The sequence below is a fragment of the Polypterus senegalus genome, chromosome 18 (genome assembly GCF_016835505.1).
Source record: "Polypterus senegalus isolate Bchr_013 chromosome 18, ASM1683550v1, whole genome shotgun sequence".
In the NCBI taxonomy this organism is placed as follows: Eukaryota; Metazoa; Chordata; class Cladistia; order Polypteriformes; family Polypteridae; genus Polypterus; species Polypterus senegalus.
The window spans coordinates 84,285,599-84,304,907 of NC_053171.1; the positions used below are offsets into that span (position 1 = coordinate 84,285,599).

At 39.8% G+C, this 19,309-nt stretch overlaps 1 long non-coding RNA gene across 1 annotated transcript in view; it reads right to left on the reverse strand.

Moving 5' to 3' along the window:
* Nucleotides 1-6,591: 6,591 nt before the first annotated feature.
* Nucleotides 6,592-19,309, reverse strand: part of LOC120518688 — a 30,767-nt gene continuing 18,049 nt past the window's right edge. The window contains exon 4 of the long non-coding RNA XR_005631272.1: nucleotides 6,592-7,091. This is a non-coding gene — a long non-coding RNA (uncharacterized LOC120518688). The remainder of the gene's footprint in view (nucleotides 7,092-19,309) is intronic.

Consider the following 19,309-nt stretch of genomic DNA (forward strand, 5'->3'; position numbering starts at 1 on the left):
TATTACTAATTACTATTACTGTACTATTACTATATATATATAAATATGGAAGAGAAAGTCTGTGATATGGTTCGCAAATTTGAAGCTGGAGATCCACAAAGGGAGAAAATGAATTACATATCAAAAGTAGTTTTTATTCCTGAGCTTTCACCCCTGCCAGGGGTCTTCATCAGAGGATAATGCTTACACTTACAAGAATCAAAGGCAATATATAGTAAAAAATTATGTGGGGGTGGTTGGAGGTATGGGAGGTGGCCAAGTCAGTGTGGTCGGGGTTGGGATATTGGTTGTAAAGTTTTATTTATTATGAACATGTTCTTCTTAAGTTTGCATATGCTAGATTTATGTTCAAGTGTCTGATGGCGTTCTCATTTGATACCCAGGATTCAGCCAGCTCTCTGGCACTTTTAGTGCTGGCCTTGAATCTTACTTGTACATTGTCCCAGTTAAATGTATGTCCTGTTGATTTAGTATGCATATAGATCAATGATAGTGTGTCCTTTCTTCTGACGGTGTTGCGGTATTCTGGTATATGTGTTGCGATTCTTTTTGAAGTTTGTCCTATGTATATCGCTGAGCACGAACTGCATGGAATGCTGTACACTGCGTTTCGTGTTCCTGCTGTCGATTTCTTGTTTTTAGCTTTAAAGAGGACCATGCGCAGATTGTTCGTGGGTTTGTGTGCTATTCTGACACCTGACTTGGCCAGGATGTGTGCTGCACCTTCAGACACCTTGTGGTGATAAGGGAGTGAGTGCCAGGTGGGGTGGGGGTTCTGATTCAAGTCAATTGTGTGCTGAGTTTTTTGGCGTCTTCTGTATAGGCTTCGATTAATGAATGTTTTTGAGTATCCGTTTGTAATTGCAACATCATTACTATGAACACAGCGAAAAGGTTTTTGCCAAGCCTTAATTACCATCTTCATAAAGAAAAATAAGAACTTATTACAATGCGCATCAAACAGACCAGTTTCACTTCTGAATAATAATGTTAAAGATACTCTCCAAAGTTCTAGCTAGAAGAATTGAGAAAGTGCTTCCTTCTGTAATATATTAATATATTAGAGGCAGACATCCATCCATCCATTACCCAACCCGCTAGATCCTAACTACAGGGTCATGGGGGTTTGCTGGAGCCAATCCCAGCCAACACAGGGCGCAAGACAGGAAACAAACACCGGGCAGGGCGCGTACACACACACCCACACACCATGAACACACTAGGGACAATTTAGAATCACCAACGCACCTAACCTGCATGTCTTTGGACTGTGGGAGGAAACTGGAGCACCCGGAGGAAACCCACGCAGACACGGGGAGAACATGCAAACTCCATGCAGGGAGGCCCCGGGAAACGAATATATATATATATATATATATATATATATATATATATATATAGACACACATATATTATATATATATATATAGTGTGGAGGACTGCCGGCTTCCCATGCCGGTCCTCACCCCCGGGCCGCCAGGAGGAGCTCTCCCGACAGCAGGATCATGCCCCGAGGTCCAGCAGGGCCTTATGGACTTTATAGTATTTATACGCAGCCCTGTTGGATACCACCAGGAGTCGCTGAGGGGTGATGCCTTATGACCCGGGAGTACGTCACGGTCATGTGATGGGAAGGAATGTCGTGCTCCCGGGTTAAACTAATGGATTGATTGCCCTGACCCGGAAGGAGTAAGGAACTGTGGACTGCTGGGACAGGAACACCTCCGGGTCAGGGGCTATAAAAGGACGAAGGCTCAGTCCAGACGTTGAGCTGTGCTGGGAGGGAGAGGAGCAAAGTTTCTGAGCGAGGAGGAGTGATTAGTATACTGTGTTAGAATTGGTTTATTGTTTATGAGTAGTGTGGAAGGTGCTTGGTGCACTGTGAAAAATAATAAAGAGTCTTGGACTTTTACTTGGGGTCTGGAGTTGTACCTGAGGGTTCAAGGGAGCACTAGCGCCTCCTACTGCCACAATAGATATATACACAAACAATTCACCTTTAGATACTGTAAGTAGGTGGAGAGATGAGATAGATAGATAGATAGATAGATAGATAGATAGATAGATAGATAGATAGATAGATAGATAGATAGATAGATAGATAGATAGATAGATAAAAATATTCTTAAGACAAATTTGAGGCCATTTGTCCAAATACTTAAGTTGGGACAAAACCGGATCAAACAATAGGGTAATGATTCCAAGCACACCAGCGAATCAACATATGAATGGATAAAATAGGAACAAATAACCATTGAGATGCTGTGGCAAGAACTTAGAAGAGCTGGGCATAAACAGATGATCTCAAACATCAATGAGCTGAAGCAATAATTTAAAGAAGGGTGGGCTAAAATTTCTCCAACAAAATGTAAAAGACTGATAAACTAGTATAGAAAATGTTTGCTGCAAGTTATTGCTGCTAAAGGTGTCTCTACGTGTTAGTAATTAAAGGGTGAAATTATTTTCCATACATGGTTTCTGAATGTTTACTTATTTTTTGAAAAACAAAAAAAATTAAAACATATGGACATTTACTATGTTTTATCTGTCAACTGAGGCTAAATTTCTCTGTTTATAGAAGTAAGTGATGACAACACAATTGTGATTCAATCTCTAATTAATAAAATTACAGAACTGAAGGAGGGTGTACCTTTTTCCCATAATTGTATATATACAGATATATATACAATTACTGGGCAAAGTTTTAGGAACATCTATACACTTGCTTATCCGTGCAATTATTTATTTAAAGCCTAAAAACCTACAGATACAGGTCCAGAGCTTCAGTTAATATTCAGATTAAACATGAGAATGGACTAATAAAATTTCATCGTGGTAATTTTGACCATGGAATGATTGTTAAATCTGCTGATCTCCTGGAATTGTGGACGTGACAGTCTCTAGACTTTACTCAAAATGGTGCAAAAAATAAAAAAAAACATCCAGTGAGTGGTGGTTCTGCAGATGGAAACACCTTGTTAATAAGAAAGGTAAGAGGAGAACAGCCAGACTGGTTTGAAGTGTCACAAAGGCAACAGTAACTCACATAACCACTCTGTACAACTGTGATGAGCAGAAAAGCATCTTTGAGTGCACAGCACGTCATCCTTGAGGTGGATTCGCTACAACAGCACCAACAGACCACATTAGGTTCCTCTCATGTCAGCCAGAAACAGAAAGCTGAGCCTGCAGTGGGCACAGGCTTAACAAAAGTGGGCAGTTGAATACTGGAAAAACATGCCCTGGTGAGGTGAATCTTGATATCTGCTAAAGCAGACAGATGGCAGGGTCATGATTTTGTGCCAACAAAATGAATCTCATGCATCCAACCTGCCTTGTGTCAAAAGTCCAGGCTGGTGGTGCTGATGTAATTGTGTGGGGAATGTTTTCTTGGCATACTTTGGGCCTATTAATGCCAATCAATAAACACGTAAAAGCCACAGAACATTTGAATATTGTTGCTGACCATGTGCATCCTTTAATGGCCACAATTTACCCATCGTCTAAATGAGAATGCACCACATCATAAAGCTAAAGTCATCTCAAACTGGTTTCATGAAATTGAATCTAAACTCTAAACTCTAAAGTGTTTGTCTTCCCAGTCATTGGATCTGATTCCAATAGAACATCTTTGTGGTAGAATGGGGTATTCACATTGGGTGAGAAATCTTTTGAAATTGCCTGATGAAATTGTGTCAACATGGACCAGAATCTCAAAGGAATGTTTCCAACACCTTGTGTAATCCATGCCATGAAGAACTGAGGCTGTTCTGTAAGCAAAAGGAGGCCCTACAGAGAATTAGTATAGTGTTCCTTATAATTTACGTGAGTGTGTATATGCATCTATATACTATATATGTATATATATTGTCACACACATGCGATTGGGAGGCAGCAAAAAGGCCTGAATAATAGTAGTACCATGCCAGACCAGGGAGTGGCAAGCTGCACTGACTTTCTCTCTCAATCCTCTGCAGACCATCCATGGGAAATCCCGCTAGGTCTCGGTGCCTTTGATGACATCACTTCCAGCACAGGTGCCATTGATGACATCACTTCCGGTACCGGCGCCATTGATGACATCACTTTCGGTAAATGTGCCATTAATGATGTCACTTCCTGTCCCAGCCTTTAAAGCCACCATATTTGTTTCGGACTCAACCAAAATATCTGTTTGCAGCCAGGACATAATATACGGGTGGCTGCCCCTTTTTAATGTCTGTGGACTTTTATTTTAACTATATACAGTATATATATATATATATATATTTATATATACAGTATATATATATATATATATATATATATATATATATATATATATATATATATATATATATATTAGGATGTGAGTGTATGTCTTCTTGTTATTATTTTTTTCATTGTGCTTAGTTATGCTTTGATAATGTGATTAAATTATGTGTTGGTGCACAAACGTCAGTCTGCCAGTTTAGGGGGGGCTGCTATCTAATTACTGTATGCCTAATAATCAGAGTTGGGGGTTGAGGTTGAACTGCAAGTGTTTAAATAATAAATTGCATTAATATTTTACAAAATGTGGATTATTCATTTCATTTTTATTTTTCACTTGGCTATATTTTTAATCCATGGACAGAATTATTTTGCCCCGGGCTCTTGTTTTTAATTGTTCTTAGCTCATGATTTTCTGCTGTTTGAAAAATGGTGCATTAGGCTGGGGTAAATTCACACAGTGCAACCTGTGCAGAACGGCAGTGCATTTGCTCTCTCGAGTTGCAGCCCCACTGTCCATTGTGCTTTCTTCAGATTTGGAAGACGGAGTGACAAGCTTGTGAAATGAGAACAGAGGATTGCTGTTCACTGGAAGACAGCAGAATGTGGAATATTAAAAATGGTACTGGTAAATCCAGACATTAATTTTACATTTTAGCAAGCGGCCTGCTTTTCTAACTAAGACTAGGCTAAATATATACATTCTACCTAATGTCTTGATTTTATTTTAGAACAAGAAAGTTAAATTTTCATACTTTGATTTCAAAACTAGTTCACACAGAATGTTTAAGTATGACTACTTGCAAACTTCACTCTCTGTTCAATGCACAGTACATGAAATTACTGCAGCCATTATGAAATTATCAAATATGTGTACATGAGAAGGACCAGCTCTACAAAGAAGACATTAAAGCAGTCTTACTAGTCTTAGCACAACGTAAAGTCGTGTTGCTTCATCCTGGACATAAGCTTTGCATTAGTTGGGATCTATTAAAATATCTTCTCTGCTTACCATGTTTGTTTGAAGGCTATAATATTTTTTATCCAAAGATTAATTCTTCCTAACTAACCACTTCTTCTTCTCTCACTCTTTTTCCAAAACTTAACTATTCTTAGCTAACCCCTTTTTCTTCTTCTTCTTCTGTCATTCTCATTCAAGTGTTATTAAAGACAAGCCGACGAGTTATTCTTTTCACAGAAAGAGACACAGGGCAGCCTCATCCTTGCTCAGTTTTTCTATCCCAATGTCTTTTATATAGCACCATTCAAAAGACACATTAAAAAGCAAATTAAAAACAATTCAAAACAACACAAATTGAAATATGGGATAATTAACAGAAATAAACACTGAGAAGAGCAAGCAAAGATTAAAACGGGGGCTTTTAATTGTGGTTAATCACAAAATTTCACTTGAGTAATCATAATTAACCAAGGTAATTCAGTGATGCGAAGCAGTCCCCTGTGAGTGTGACTGCTGTACGACTTCTTAGCTGCTCAAACTGCAAAGACTGGTGCCTTTCATATAAATCCTTGATACTGGACACAATTGACCCATGTGATGGTAATGTGTAAGAATTGTCAGACGTCACTGAATGATCTGTATCTTCAGCTATAGAGTATTTAGAGATCTGCAGTCTGATACAATCCATTTTGAAATGAATGGTGGTAAGTTAATGTTTTGCATTTTGTTTCCTTCATAAGTCATTTTGTTTCATGGCCATAAGTCAAGATGTACATTCATGGATTGTGCTCCCTAATGTTAACTTTTAAAAGCTGTGATAAGCCAAGGGTGTTCTATTTCTATAATATTTAAATTTTCCCACAGTTTACAAGTATGGACATTTTTGTCCTTTGAACTATGTATAAGAGTTTTAAACCAAAAGCAAACATCATAAAGTTTATGTTTCTCAGCAGTTGTTAAAGAAAAACTTAGATTAGAACAAGTCAAGGCACAAATCACCAAAATGTTGTACCATCTTTTCAGGTCTTCCACTAATACAGCATTTCTCAACCTTTAAGTATTTGCAACCCGAGTTTTCATAACAGTTTTAATCGCGCCACATACCCAACATTTTTTTTAAATGTAAATACATATTTTATTATACCTACTTAACTTTTATCGACATTTATCTAACTCCATATTTGTTGGGATTAATAAAGTATCTATCTATCTATCTATCTATCTATCTATCTATCTATCTATCTATCTATCTATCTATCTATCTATCTATCTATCTATCTATCTATCGTTCTAGTATCAGAATGTAGTTTAAGTTAATTTGTTTTGGTTTTAACAGATGTTTTTTTCATATTTTTGATTCTTGTTTTCTTTTTTTCACATCTTCGCGCCCCCCTTTTTGATACTTCACCCCACAGGTTGAGAACCACTGCACTAATATAAGCCCAATGTGATGAAGCGGGGCATGATCTTGTATTTCAGTTATTGCTAAGAGTAGTCATACTGCATGATTTTATAAAATAGCAGACCTGTTAAAGCAAATACTTAACTTCATCAGACTATTGACTAATACTGTATGTGATTAAATATCACACAATATCTTCTCGTCGAGAGAGAGGAATGCACTAGTCCAAATGAAATGTTGGGGTGCTAGCCAGGCCACCCCGTTAACTGAAATTATAAGTTTAAACGAAAACAACAGATGCATGGTGGCAAATGAAGAAACAAAAACACAGAATCAGCAGTCAGGCTTCAGGATAGAGCTCAGTCTGGCAGGTTGCTTGCACTCAAGTAAGCACTTCCCTCCTGAAGTGACTTGCTCTTACAGCATTGTGGACCAAAGGGGAGATATGAGTTTCCCTCATTGGGCATCTTCTCTGAGCTGTGGGTGGAAAAAGGAGACAAAACAGTCAGTGACAGACAGACAGACAGTGAAAACACAGTTCAAATGGGGCTATTCTGGAATGTGTCACCGATGACTGCAGATAGCAGTCCAACAGTCAAGTTTAACTGGATGAAAACTGATGATCTGTCATCTCTTTCGATGAAATGTTAGCAGTGTTTGTTATTACAAATGTCTTTTTTTGATGCCTTCTTTTCTCCCACCCTTTTGAAATGGGTAGTCCTTTCTTTTAAAGTATGTGACCTGGTACTTAACTTGGAAACTCCCCACCTCCAAAGGGGTCAGGTATAGTAATTGGTGAAGTCTTTATAGTTTGCAGAGGGGAAGCTCTTCTTCAGGTTAATATGTATATTGTTTTGAAAACTACAAGAAAAAGGTCAGACAAGCATTGAACAAATACAATTGACATGTTATGTAGTCCTGGTAAAATTGCAAATGGCTTGTGTCCTGGGGTGGTAGTGCTTACCTCTGACAAGCCCTGAAGGCGTCCCTATAAAGGGCATGCATGACAACCTCTAGGCTACGGGTTTTCAGCCACTCTTCTTGGTTGTAGCACTTCCAGGAACTGAAATATTTTGAAGTACTTCCGTTTTCTTTCAGTCTTAAATTGTCAAGGACTGAACTCTAACTTGGCACAACTAAAAACAGAGGTGGTACACCAAAAAAAAGGGTCAAAAACCCCAGCCAAGAGATATCACGGGACATTGGATTACATATGTCTACTGTAGTTACGCATTTGCTTTTATCAATAGATCTACTATTATACAAAATCATGCAGTGTGACTACTGTTTAGCAGTAATCAACATCCATGTTCATTCTTCGCTTTGCAGCATTAGATGTATAATCTGGGACCCTGACCAGATGGTATAAGATTTTTGGGGGTGAACCCCTGCTTTAAACTTTGAAACTGAGAGATTTTTATCCCGAAAATCATATCAAGCTAAACAGGTGTGAAGTGGATTCTGTTAATGCTGAAGAGTGAAGTGATGTTGATAGATAGATAGTGTAAAGGCCGCTCTATATAGCGCCTGACCCGGTACAGACCACGCAGAGGCACGTGTAAAATCAACAGGCTTTATTTTTTTCTTCACCCGTGGGCGCACGTCTTCCCCGTGTCCCACAGGCCCAACACAGTCCCAAAAGCACACAACACTGTCTTACAACTCTCCCTGGCACCTCCACTCCTCCCAGGCAACCTCGTCCTCTACCTCCCGATTCTGGCCTCGACTGAAGGAGGGTTTGTCCTTTTATGGTCCGCCCAGCAGTGCTCCAGGTGCCTGACCAGCTGGACTTAATTGCACCTCCGGGTGGGGCTGGAAGGTCGTCTATTGTGGCGGCTGGCTCTCCGCAGCACCCCCTAGCGGCCACCCCATCTCTTAACCAGGCTGTGGTGGACTCCATGTCCCATGGAGCCATGGGGGAGACTGAGGAAGGACCCACGGCCAGGGAGGCTGCCCCAGGTGCCCCGGGGAGGCATTGCACTGTCCATGGTGGCTCCCCCGGGACGTATGCAGCAGAGGCGTCCCGGCCGGGCATGGGACCCGGCTGTCCGTCACAATAGATAGATAGATAGATAGATAGATAGATAGATGAAGGCATTATACAAAGCAGATAAACAGATAGATAATAGATATGTAGAAAGATTTAAAGTGCACTGTTATAATAGATTTTTTATCGGTTTACAATTATATTTGTACTATAATGAGATGGTTCTGCAAAATAAAGTCCACTGTACACTATAAAGTATTTATTCCCAGAGTTAAACAGGCTTGAGGTATACAATCTATCTAATATGAAATACAGTAGTAAAGGCTGGCATGTGTCCAATCTCTTTGAGCAATCTGAATGGTCAGTTTGGCTTTGGTGATGTGAGTGAAAAAGGAAGTGCAAGTGTGAGACACACAAGGATGAGTAAAGGCACAGGAACCACACTAAGAATCACTTTCAAACACTGGGACCATAAAAGTGTAGGGCAGGAGGTGAGTAAGGCGCTTCCTAATGACAGAGCCTAAGAAATAGAAGAAAGAAGGGAATGCCCTTCGATAGAAGGGGTGCCGGTCAAGAGAGGTTCAGACACATGCAGTTATCAAGGAAAGGCACTGATGGTACATGTAGGAAAAGAGATAGTAAATCTTTTAAAATGTATTTAATGTGCTTAGTATAACATAGATAGATAGATAGATAGATAGATAGATAGATAGATAGATAGATAGATAGATAGATAGATAGATAGATAGATAGATAGATACATAGATAGATAGATAGATAGATAGATAGATAGATAGATAGATAGATCTGTATTTGTTCCCAAGGGAAATAAATAAATAGACTGTGTAGCTTTTGTTTCCCATGAGAAAATAACCTTGAGTTATAGTAACAATGATGTTATAAAGATTTTTTTGTGTGTTTCGAGAAACTGTAAAAATGTTACTCAAGAATTATTTCTTTACAGAAAATAATTTATTGTTCACTGTCAAATATTACAATGTACTACTACAAATATGATGCTATTGTTATCTCTGACCATGTCCCTGTGATCATGGAGCTAAAATCACTATGCCGTACACACTCATCTAAAAAATGCATCTTCGGAGGTCTCTGCAGGAATACCATGGGGGGCTCTAAAGGCTTTTTAAAAAGGGCAGATTTTTCATATCTTTTCCAAAAAAAATAATTTGGAAATTACCAGAATAGATCAAGAATATACCAAGTCTCCAAACGAGGCACTTTATAGGAAAAAACCTCTTTAAAGGAAATGTAACCTCTTGACAACAACAGAAACGGAACAGATGATCTTTAAATTGCAGCATCATTACTATGAACACAGAGAAAAGGTTTTTGCCAAGCCTTAATTACCGTCTTCATAAAGAAAAATAAGAAATTATTACAATGCGCATCATACAGACCAGTTTCACTTCTGAATAATGATGTTAAGATACTATCCAAAGTTCTAGCTAGAAGAATTGAGAAAGTGCTTCCTTCTCTTTATATTAATATATTAGAGGCAGACATCCATCCATCCATTATCCAACTCTCTATATCCTAACTACAGGGTCACGGGGGTCTGCTGGAGCCAATCCCAGCCAACACAGGGTGCAAGGAAGGAAACAAACCCCGGGCAGGGCGCCAGCCCACCACAGAGAGGCAGACACTTAGCTTCTAATTTTAACATTTGTTTAATGTATCATACTCACACATAAAATCTAACACACAAGACATCTTATTATCATTCGACACAAAAAAAGCATTTAACATGGTTGAATGGGACCACCTATTCACCACATTGCACATATTTGGGTTTGGCTCAAACATAGGTGCATGGATCAAACTACTTTATACCAGTCCAGACGACTGTTTGTATTAACAGGATTATTTCAAACTATTTCAAACTTAGAACATGGTGCTTGACAAGAATGCCCCCATCACCATTGCTCTTTGCAATCACCATTAAGCCATTGGCCATTCACTTTCAAAGTGCATTAGAGATAAAAGGGTATTACCAGAGAAGGACTTGACCAGAAAATATCACCATATGCAGATGATATGGTACTGTATATATCAGACCCACAAATTTTAATACCAGCAGTCCTCAATGCACTAGCTAAATTTCAAAAGATATATGGACTCAAAGTTTATTTGAAAGTGTGCCTTTTCCAGTGAATTCACTAGCACACAATATTAGACTGGACACCTTCCCATTTATTTTAGCAGTTTAGTTTAAATATTCATCCATTTTCTAACCCGCTGAATCCAAATAGGGCCACGGGGGTCTGCTGGAGCCAATCCCAGCCAACACAGGGCACAAGGCAGGAACCAATCCTGGGCAGGGTGCCAACCCACCACAGGACACACACAAACACACCCACACACCAAGGCCAATGTAGAATCGCCAATCCACCTAACCTGCATGTCTTTGGATTGTGGGAGGAAACCGGAGCGCCTGGAGGAAACCCACGCAGACACGGAAGAACATGCAAACTCCACGCAGGGAGGACCCGGGAAGTGAACCCGGGTCTCCTAACTGCGAGGCAGCAGCGCTACCACTGCGCCACCATACCACCCTTTAGTTTAAATATGTAGGGGTAAAAATCACAAAAAAATATAATGATATTTTTCAACAAATGTTTTCTATCTGCATGGAAAAATTAAAGCAAGATGTGAACAAATGGTCTACCCTCCATCTCACAATAGCAGGGAGAATTAATACTTTTAAGATGAACATCCTTCCCAAGCGTATTTTTCTATTTCACAGCATCCCCATATATATTAACAAATCATTGTGTAAGAAATTAGATTCAATTATAATTTTATTTATTTGGAATTCAAAACAGCCACACATCCAAATGGCAACTCTACACTATCTTAAAGCAGAAGGTGGCACAGCACTACCTAACTTTCAATTTTATTACTGGGCGGCAAATATACAAGCTGTAAAGACATGGACATTGACACAAACTGATTAATATATGCAATCCTGGTCTGCAAAAGAAATACAATCTTGCTGCACTTCTTTGTACACCCTGCTTTTAGCCCCAGTAAATACAAATTATCATTAATATACAAATAATCCAATTGTCAATCAATCACTCAGAATATGGAACCAATGCAGGAAGCACTTTAAGAGAAAGAAGTTTTTATCTTTTGCACCTCTACATGATAATCACCTCTTTCTACTCTCTCAAACCTACACAGTATGTAATGTTTGGAAAACATCCAGGATTAAAACACTTAGAGAACTACATATACATAATAAATACATAATGGAACCTGTCCAATTATCCTCACCTCCCACTCATTTGTATTCCAGAGGCAATACTGATCAGTTTTGAAGACTCAGATAGCTTCTCAGTAATATATAAAAAACATTTTAAAGTCTCTTCATTACATGGATCCCAGGGTACAATGGGGAAAGGATCTTTCATTTAACATCTCAGAAAAGGAGTGCAAGACAGCAGTACACTCCATATGTGCAAAGCATTTAATCGTTCAACTTCAATCTTTAATCAAGTACATTTATATTGTTTAAAATTGTTCAAAATTTATCCATGGCAAGAAGCAACATGTGAACATTGTAATCTAGCTCCAGGGTCACTGGGCCACATGTTTTGGGCTTGCACTAAATTAACATCATTCTGGATAAAAAATCTTTGAATGCCTTGGTATCACAATCACTCCTAACCCATTAACAGCTGTGTTTGGTGTACTCCCAGATGGGCTTAAAGTGGAGGAGGACACATTGATTGTAATTTTCTTTACCTCACTACTAGCACGTAGACTTATCTTGCTCAACTGGAAGAATCCAAGCCTACCTGTTATAGGTCAGTGGGTAACTGATGCTGTATACTATTTGAAATTGGAAAAGAATTGAATTCTAACTTAAAAGACCTGTTTAACATCTTCAACACATCTCTGAGCCAGTCGACAGTCCCAGCATGCTTCAAGTCGACCACCATCATACCAGTGCTGAAGAACTCAGCAGTGACATGCTTGAATGACTACCGCCAATCATCATGAAGTGCTTCAAAAGTTTAGTCACGTCACACATAAAGACTAATCTCCCTGCCTCCTTTGACCCTCTTCAGTTTGCATACTGCTCATACAGGTCAACTGAGGATGCCATATGCTCTGCCCTTCACCTCTCCCTGACACATCTGGATAAAAAAAGCATATATGTCAGGATGGTATTCATAGACTTTAGGTCCGCCTTCAACACAATCATCCCTCAAAAGCTGGTTGTAAAACTGAGCAGGTTGGGCCTGAACACCACCCTCTGCAATTGGATCCTGGACGTCTTGACAGAGAGGCCCCAGTCAGTTGAAATGGGCTGCAACACTTCCAGCATCATCACACTGAGCACTGGAGCGCCGCAGGGTTGTGTGCTTAGTACACTGCTGTTCACCCTGCTGACTCACGACTGCACAGCCACGCACAACACCAACCACATCATCAAGTTTGCGGATGATACGACGGTGCTGGGACTGATAAGCAGGGATGATGAAACAGCATACAGAGATGAGATGGAACGGCTGTCCGCAAGGTGTGAAGACAACAATCTATCTCTCAATGTCGACAAGACAGAAGAGATAATCGTGGTCTTCAGAAAATCACATTCCGCCCACATCCCACTCAGCTTCAACTGTTTAGATGTGGAGACTGTTAGGAGTTCCAAGTTCCTTGGTGTGCACATAACTGAGGAACTTACGTGGACACATAATACCTCATCACTAATCAAGAAAGTCCAGCAGAGACTACACTTCCTGAGGTGGCTGAAGTGAGCAAGTCTTCCCCCTTCCATCCTCACCATGTTCTACAGAGGCACCATTGAGAGTGTTCTGACCAGCTGCATCACTGTCTGGTATGGCAACTGCAACATATCTGACTGCAAGCGCCTGCAAAGGATAGTGAAGGCAGCAGAGAACATTATTAAGGTGCCTCTCCCTTCACTACAGGACATATTTTAGAAACGCAGTGTCAGCAAGGCCTGCAGTATTGTGCAGGACCCCTTACACCCCTCACATGGACTTTTCACACTTCTGCCATCTGAGAGAAGACACTGCAGCATCAGAGCCAGATCTGCCAAGCTGCAGGAGAGTTTTTACCCCCAAGCTGTCAGACTCCTTAACACCATGCTGCCCCCTGGGATCTTCCACACGGCCTCAACCATCTCTCAAAACACTTTCCTGCAAAGATGAGTGTGCATGTAGAAAAAGAACTGAAAGTCTCATACTGACCTTTAAGGATTTTGACACTCTTGATATCCTTCTTCTGTGAAACATTCTGACCTGTTATTGTTTATACATGTCTTAAACAACTATTATCATACACTGATAATTTCTGTATTATCTATATCTATTATTTATTTATTTTTTTATTATATTACATATCTATTGACCTTATATTTATGTATCTAGATTGCAAATACCATACATTGCATCAATGTTCATATTGCTAACTACACGTCACTATTGCTGCTACTTCTTTGTCTTGTCTTTGTCTTGTTTGTGTTTTAATTTTAAATTAAAATTCTATTTTTAATTTATTATTTGCACTTCATGTTGTTACACTGTGGACCCTGAGCTTCGCAATTTCCTCTATCTTTATACTTGTATATATTTGAGATGACTATGTTCAAAGCTTTTTTTAAATATGGAAAGATCCATTCATCCATTTTCCAACCCGCTTAATCCAAATACAGGGTCACGGGGTTCTGCTGGAGCCAATCCCAGCCAACACAGGGCACGAACCAATCCTGGGCAGGGTGCCAACCCACCACAGGACACACACACACTAGGGCCAAGTTAGAATCGCCAATCCACCTAACCTGCATGTCTTTGGACTGTGGGAGGAAACCCACGCAGACACGGGGAGAACATGCAAACTCCACACAAGGAGGACCCGGGAAGTGAACCCGGGTCTCCTAACTGCAAGGCAGCAACGCTACCACTGCGCCACCGTGCCGCCCTTATGGAAAGATCTAATTAATCAAATCTTAGAATGAGCATTTATATTTGTGAAAAGGACATCCTCCTTTCTTTTCTGTTTTTAAAGATTTGTTGGCTCTCCTCTCTTTCTCTCAAGTGGGGACAGAATTCTGGTTTGTTAAGTTTGAAATGATTTTATGGAATGTTGTTTTCTTCAAATTAAATCAATAAAAAAGTGTAATTTGATTTGCAACTGGTGTTTTGCCTGCAAAAGGAATCAGAAATAGTTTTATATATCACTTTGCAAACAGAGTTATGGTGCATTTATAAAGTATTTAGACACCTTCATTTTTCATACATTTTGCTATGTTGCAGCCTTGTTCTAAAATTATTTAAATTCATTTTTCCACACATCAATGAACATCCAAAACCCCAGAATGACAAAGCAAAAATCAGGCATTTAGAAATTTTTGCAAATTGATTCAAAATAAAAAATATCCCATCGACAGAAGTATTCAGACCCTTTACTCAGTACTTTGTTGAAGCCCCTTTGGCAGTGATTCCAACCTGGAGATATGAAGTGACAAGCAATTTTAACACACTTGGATTTTGGGATTTTCTCCCATTCTTCTCTGCAGATCCCCTCAAGACATGTTCACCATGCTGTACCGTTGAAATGGTATTGCACAAATGATGAGCAGGGCCTAGTTTCCTCCAGACATGATACTAACCTTAGTCAGAGTTCTTTAGGTGTCATTTTTTGTAAACTCCAAGTAGACATTGATGTGTATTTTACTGAGGAGAAGCTTCTGTCTGGCCCCTGTGTCATTAAGCCCAAGTTGCTACAATGTTGCACAGAAGGCCTTTTTTCTAAAAGTTTCTCCCATCTCCTGTCAGTTTCCCTGGATCTCAGCCAGAGTGACCATCAGGTTCTTGGTCATCTCTTTTACCATGGTCCCTCTGCCATGATTGCTTAGTTTGCCTGGATGGCAAGCTCTAGGAAAAGCTGTGGCTTGTTCCAAACTTCTTCCATTGAAGAATTATGGAGGCCACAGTGCCCATGGGAACCTTTAATTGTGTAGGAGTTATGTTGTAGCCTTATGCAGATCTGTGCGTCAATAAATCCTTTTTCTAAGCTCTGCAGGCAATTCTTTCAACTTCATGGTTTGGTTTTTGCTTTGATAGAGATTATAAACTGTGGAATCTTCCATAGACAGGTGAGCGCCTTTCCTAATCAATCCAGTCAATTAAATTGATGATAGGTGGACTCCAAACAAGGTGTAGAAACAGTAATGGTAATCAATAGAACAGGATGTACCTGAGCCTTATTTCAATTGTCATAGTAAAGGATATGAATACTTGTGTCAATGGGATATTCCAGTTTTTTATTTTAACTACAATTTCATAAAAATCTAGAATTCTTTTTGTCATCTGGATGGTATGATGTGGGGGAAAATGTATTTAAATGATTTGAGCACAAGGCTGCAATGAAGTAAAATATGAAAAAAGTGAAGGGGTTTGAATAAATTTCTGGATCAACTGTATTGAGTCACTTTTATTGATCTTAATAAGCTATGTACAGTAGCCGTTTATCATGTGCCTTTTATTCTGTTTTTTAAATAAAGGCTGAAGACACGCTGGCTCAGTTTGGCATACCCTGAGTAGAGCTGCTGATTAGCTGTGCATACTGCATCTCTGTTGTTAGATAGATAGATAGATAGATAGATAGATAGATAGATAGATAGATAGATAGATAGATAGATAGACAGACATGAAAGGCACTATATGATAGATAGATAGATAGATAGATAGATAGATAGATAGATAGATAGATAGATAGATAGATAGATAGATAGATAGATACTTTATTATTCCCCAATGGGAAATTTACATAATCCAGCAGCAGCATACTGATACAAAAAACAATATTAAATTAAAGAGTATTCAGTGGATTCTCCATGATTGACAGGAGCCTGCTCAGCGCCCGTCGCTCTGCCACGGATGTTAAACTGTCCAGCTTCATTCCTACAATACATCCTGCCTTCCTCACAAGTTTGTCCCGGTGTGAGGCGTCCTTGTTCTTTATGCTGCCTCCACAGCACACCACTGCATAGAAGAGGGCGCTCGCCACAACCGTCTGGTAGAACATCTGCATGTTAGTTATTAGTACTAAAATATAAGTAAGTAGTTATTAAACTGTTACTAACTTTCCTCTATGCTGTTTCTCTTCTCAGTATCCTCACTTGGTGCCACTGCTCCACTGCCAAGTTGTTTTCCTGCCTATGGAAAAGTCATCTCAGATACGGGAGCACTGGAATAGTTGGATAGAAGAGTCAGCTAGTTGGCTGAGGTCGGTCTCCTGGACTCTGATGTTGTCTGGCTTATCTGACTCCTTTTCTACAATTAACTGATAGGCAGGTATTGTTGTTTTTAATTAATGTTAATTAATTTCTGCTTTGTTTTTGATGTATTTGAAGAAATCTATATCCTCATATGTGATAACTCAGTATTTAGTGAGTGGTATAATCTATACCTGCATTTTGGCCATCTAGTTCTGTGAAGAGGATTACTTGGGATTTGCTTTGTGTATTGTATTTACCCATTTTTTGAAACCCATTACACACTCAACCTACCTGGAGAAGGTCAGTCAGTTAGTCAGTCATTTTCCCAACCTGCTATATCCTAACACAGGGTCACGGGGGTCTGCTGTAGCCAATCTCAGCCAGCACAGGGTGCAACGCCAGAACAAACCACCGCAGGGCACACACACACACACCATGCACACACTAGGGACAATTTAGGATTGCCAATGCACCTACCCTGCATGTCTTTGGAATGTGGGAGGAAACCGGAGCACCCAGAGGAAACCCACGCAGACACGGGGAGAACATGCAAACTCCACGCAGGGAGGACCCGGGAAGCGAATCCAGGTCTCCACCGTGCCACCCTGCCAATTCTCTCTGAATTTTCTTTCCCTTTTTGAGATTTCTTCCCTTTTTTCCCTACAAGGTTTTTTTTAGGAGTTCTTAGAGAGTCAAGACTGGGGACTGTTACAAATCAGGGCTTGTTAAAGCCCATTAAGGCATTTCTTGTGATATTTTATGCTATACTAAAGTAAATTGTAGTTAATGTTGTTGTTACTCTTATTTCATAAACTGTATGATTAACTTATGCCTGTTAAAAATATTGGGAAATGCGCTTATTCTTTCAGGTCTTCTTTTCAGATATATAAAAATATGGCTCAGCTATGTGTAGTCATATTAAATTAATAGAAAGTAGAGAACATAATTACAGTAGTTTAGTCATACTAATTTATCAGAATGTTTCCTAATTTTACAATATGACTAATGTATATTGAGTTGACGACTTTCCTAGGTACACATAGATACTTGGGATTTTCCTGGCTCTTTACCTTGCACATGGGCTGAATTCACTGGGGCATGGACTCAACAAGATGACAAAAGTGAACTGAACATTCTGACTGCAAAGTATCCTTTTGACTGCAACGTATGCTATATTTGATGCAGATTTAGCTAGTGGTAGATTTCTACTCCATTTGTTCCATCTCATCACACAGATGCTCAATTGGACTGACAGGAATGGGAAGGTGATTGCTTGAATTCACTGTCGTGTTCCATGAACCATACTTAAACTTTCCTAGCCTGTGGCATGGAGCATTCACTCATGAATATAATATAAACATGGGAGAACCAGAGCTCAGTGTCGAAGGCAAGCATGAATCAAAACCTTGATTTCATAAAGGCACTAGGAATTATAATGAGAAAGGAAAACCAGAATCATTATCAAGGCCATGCCAAGATTAGAAGAAAAAAAGAAATCAAAGCAGGCATCACTGAACAGATTCAGTGAGCTGTCATAATCAAAAAGCTGTGACTGACAATAAAGAGCACAGGGACAGAATGGCATAGGGCAGATGAGTCTGAGATGGTTCATGCACAGTGGCACAGGGCAGATGAGTCTGAGATGGTTCATGCACAGTGGCACAGGGCAGATGAGTCTGAGATGGTTCATGCAAAGTGGCACAGGGAAGATGAGTCTGAGATGGTTCATGCACAGTGGCACAGGGCAGATGAGTCTGAGATGGTTCATGCACAGTGGCACAGGGCAGATGAGTCTGAGATGGTTCATGCACAGTGGCACAGGGCAGATGAGTCTGAGATGGTTCATGCACAGTGGCACAGGGCAGATGAGTCTGAGATGGTTCATGCACAGTGGCACAGGGCAGATGAGTCTGAGATGGTTCATGCACAGTGGCACAGGGCAGATGAGTCTGAGATGGTTCATTCATAGGTTATGCTACTAGCAGTAGTGCAAGGATTCCATTCTGTCTGTGTTGGGTACAAGTCCTGTCCCTGGTCCCTCCTTTCATATGTTGTTTGCCATTGGCTCTGCTTAGCTGTTCCTCTTGCCTAGAAACAACAATTAAACACCATTCACAAAATTGGAAAGGCAAGAGAAATAAAATAGTGGGCTAACTGCATTCAGGGCTGAAACACGGTGCCAGCTCATCTTTTGAGTCTAGCATCTTGGTTCCTTTTCTGTATTCTGTATTTTTTATTGTTTCTTGTTATATCTGCCTGTTTTAGATTGGCTGCCTTGTGCTTTTGACCTTTGCCTACTTTTATCTCAGCCACTGGTTTATGGGCTTTAATTGAAGGTGTTTGTTTTTTATCTGATCATTATAACTCCTCTCTTTATTTCTGTGCCACTAGCTGTGCATCCGCAATGCAACACATAAAACCACTTACAGCCAA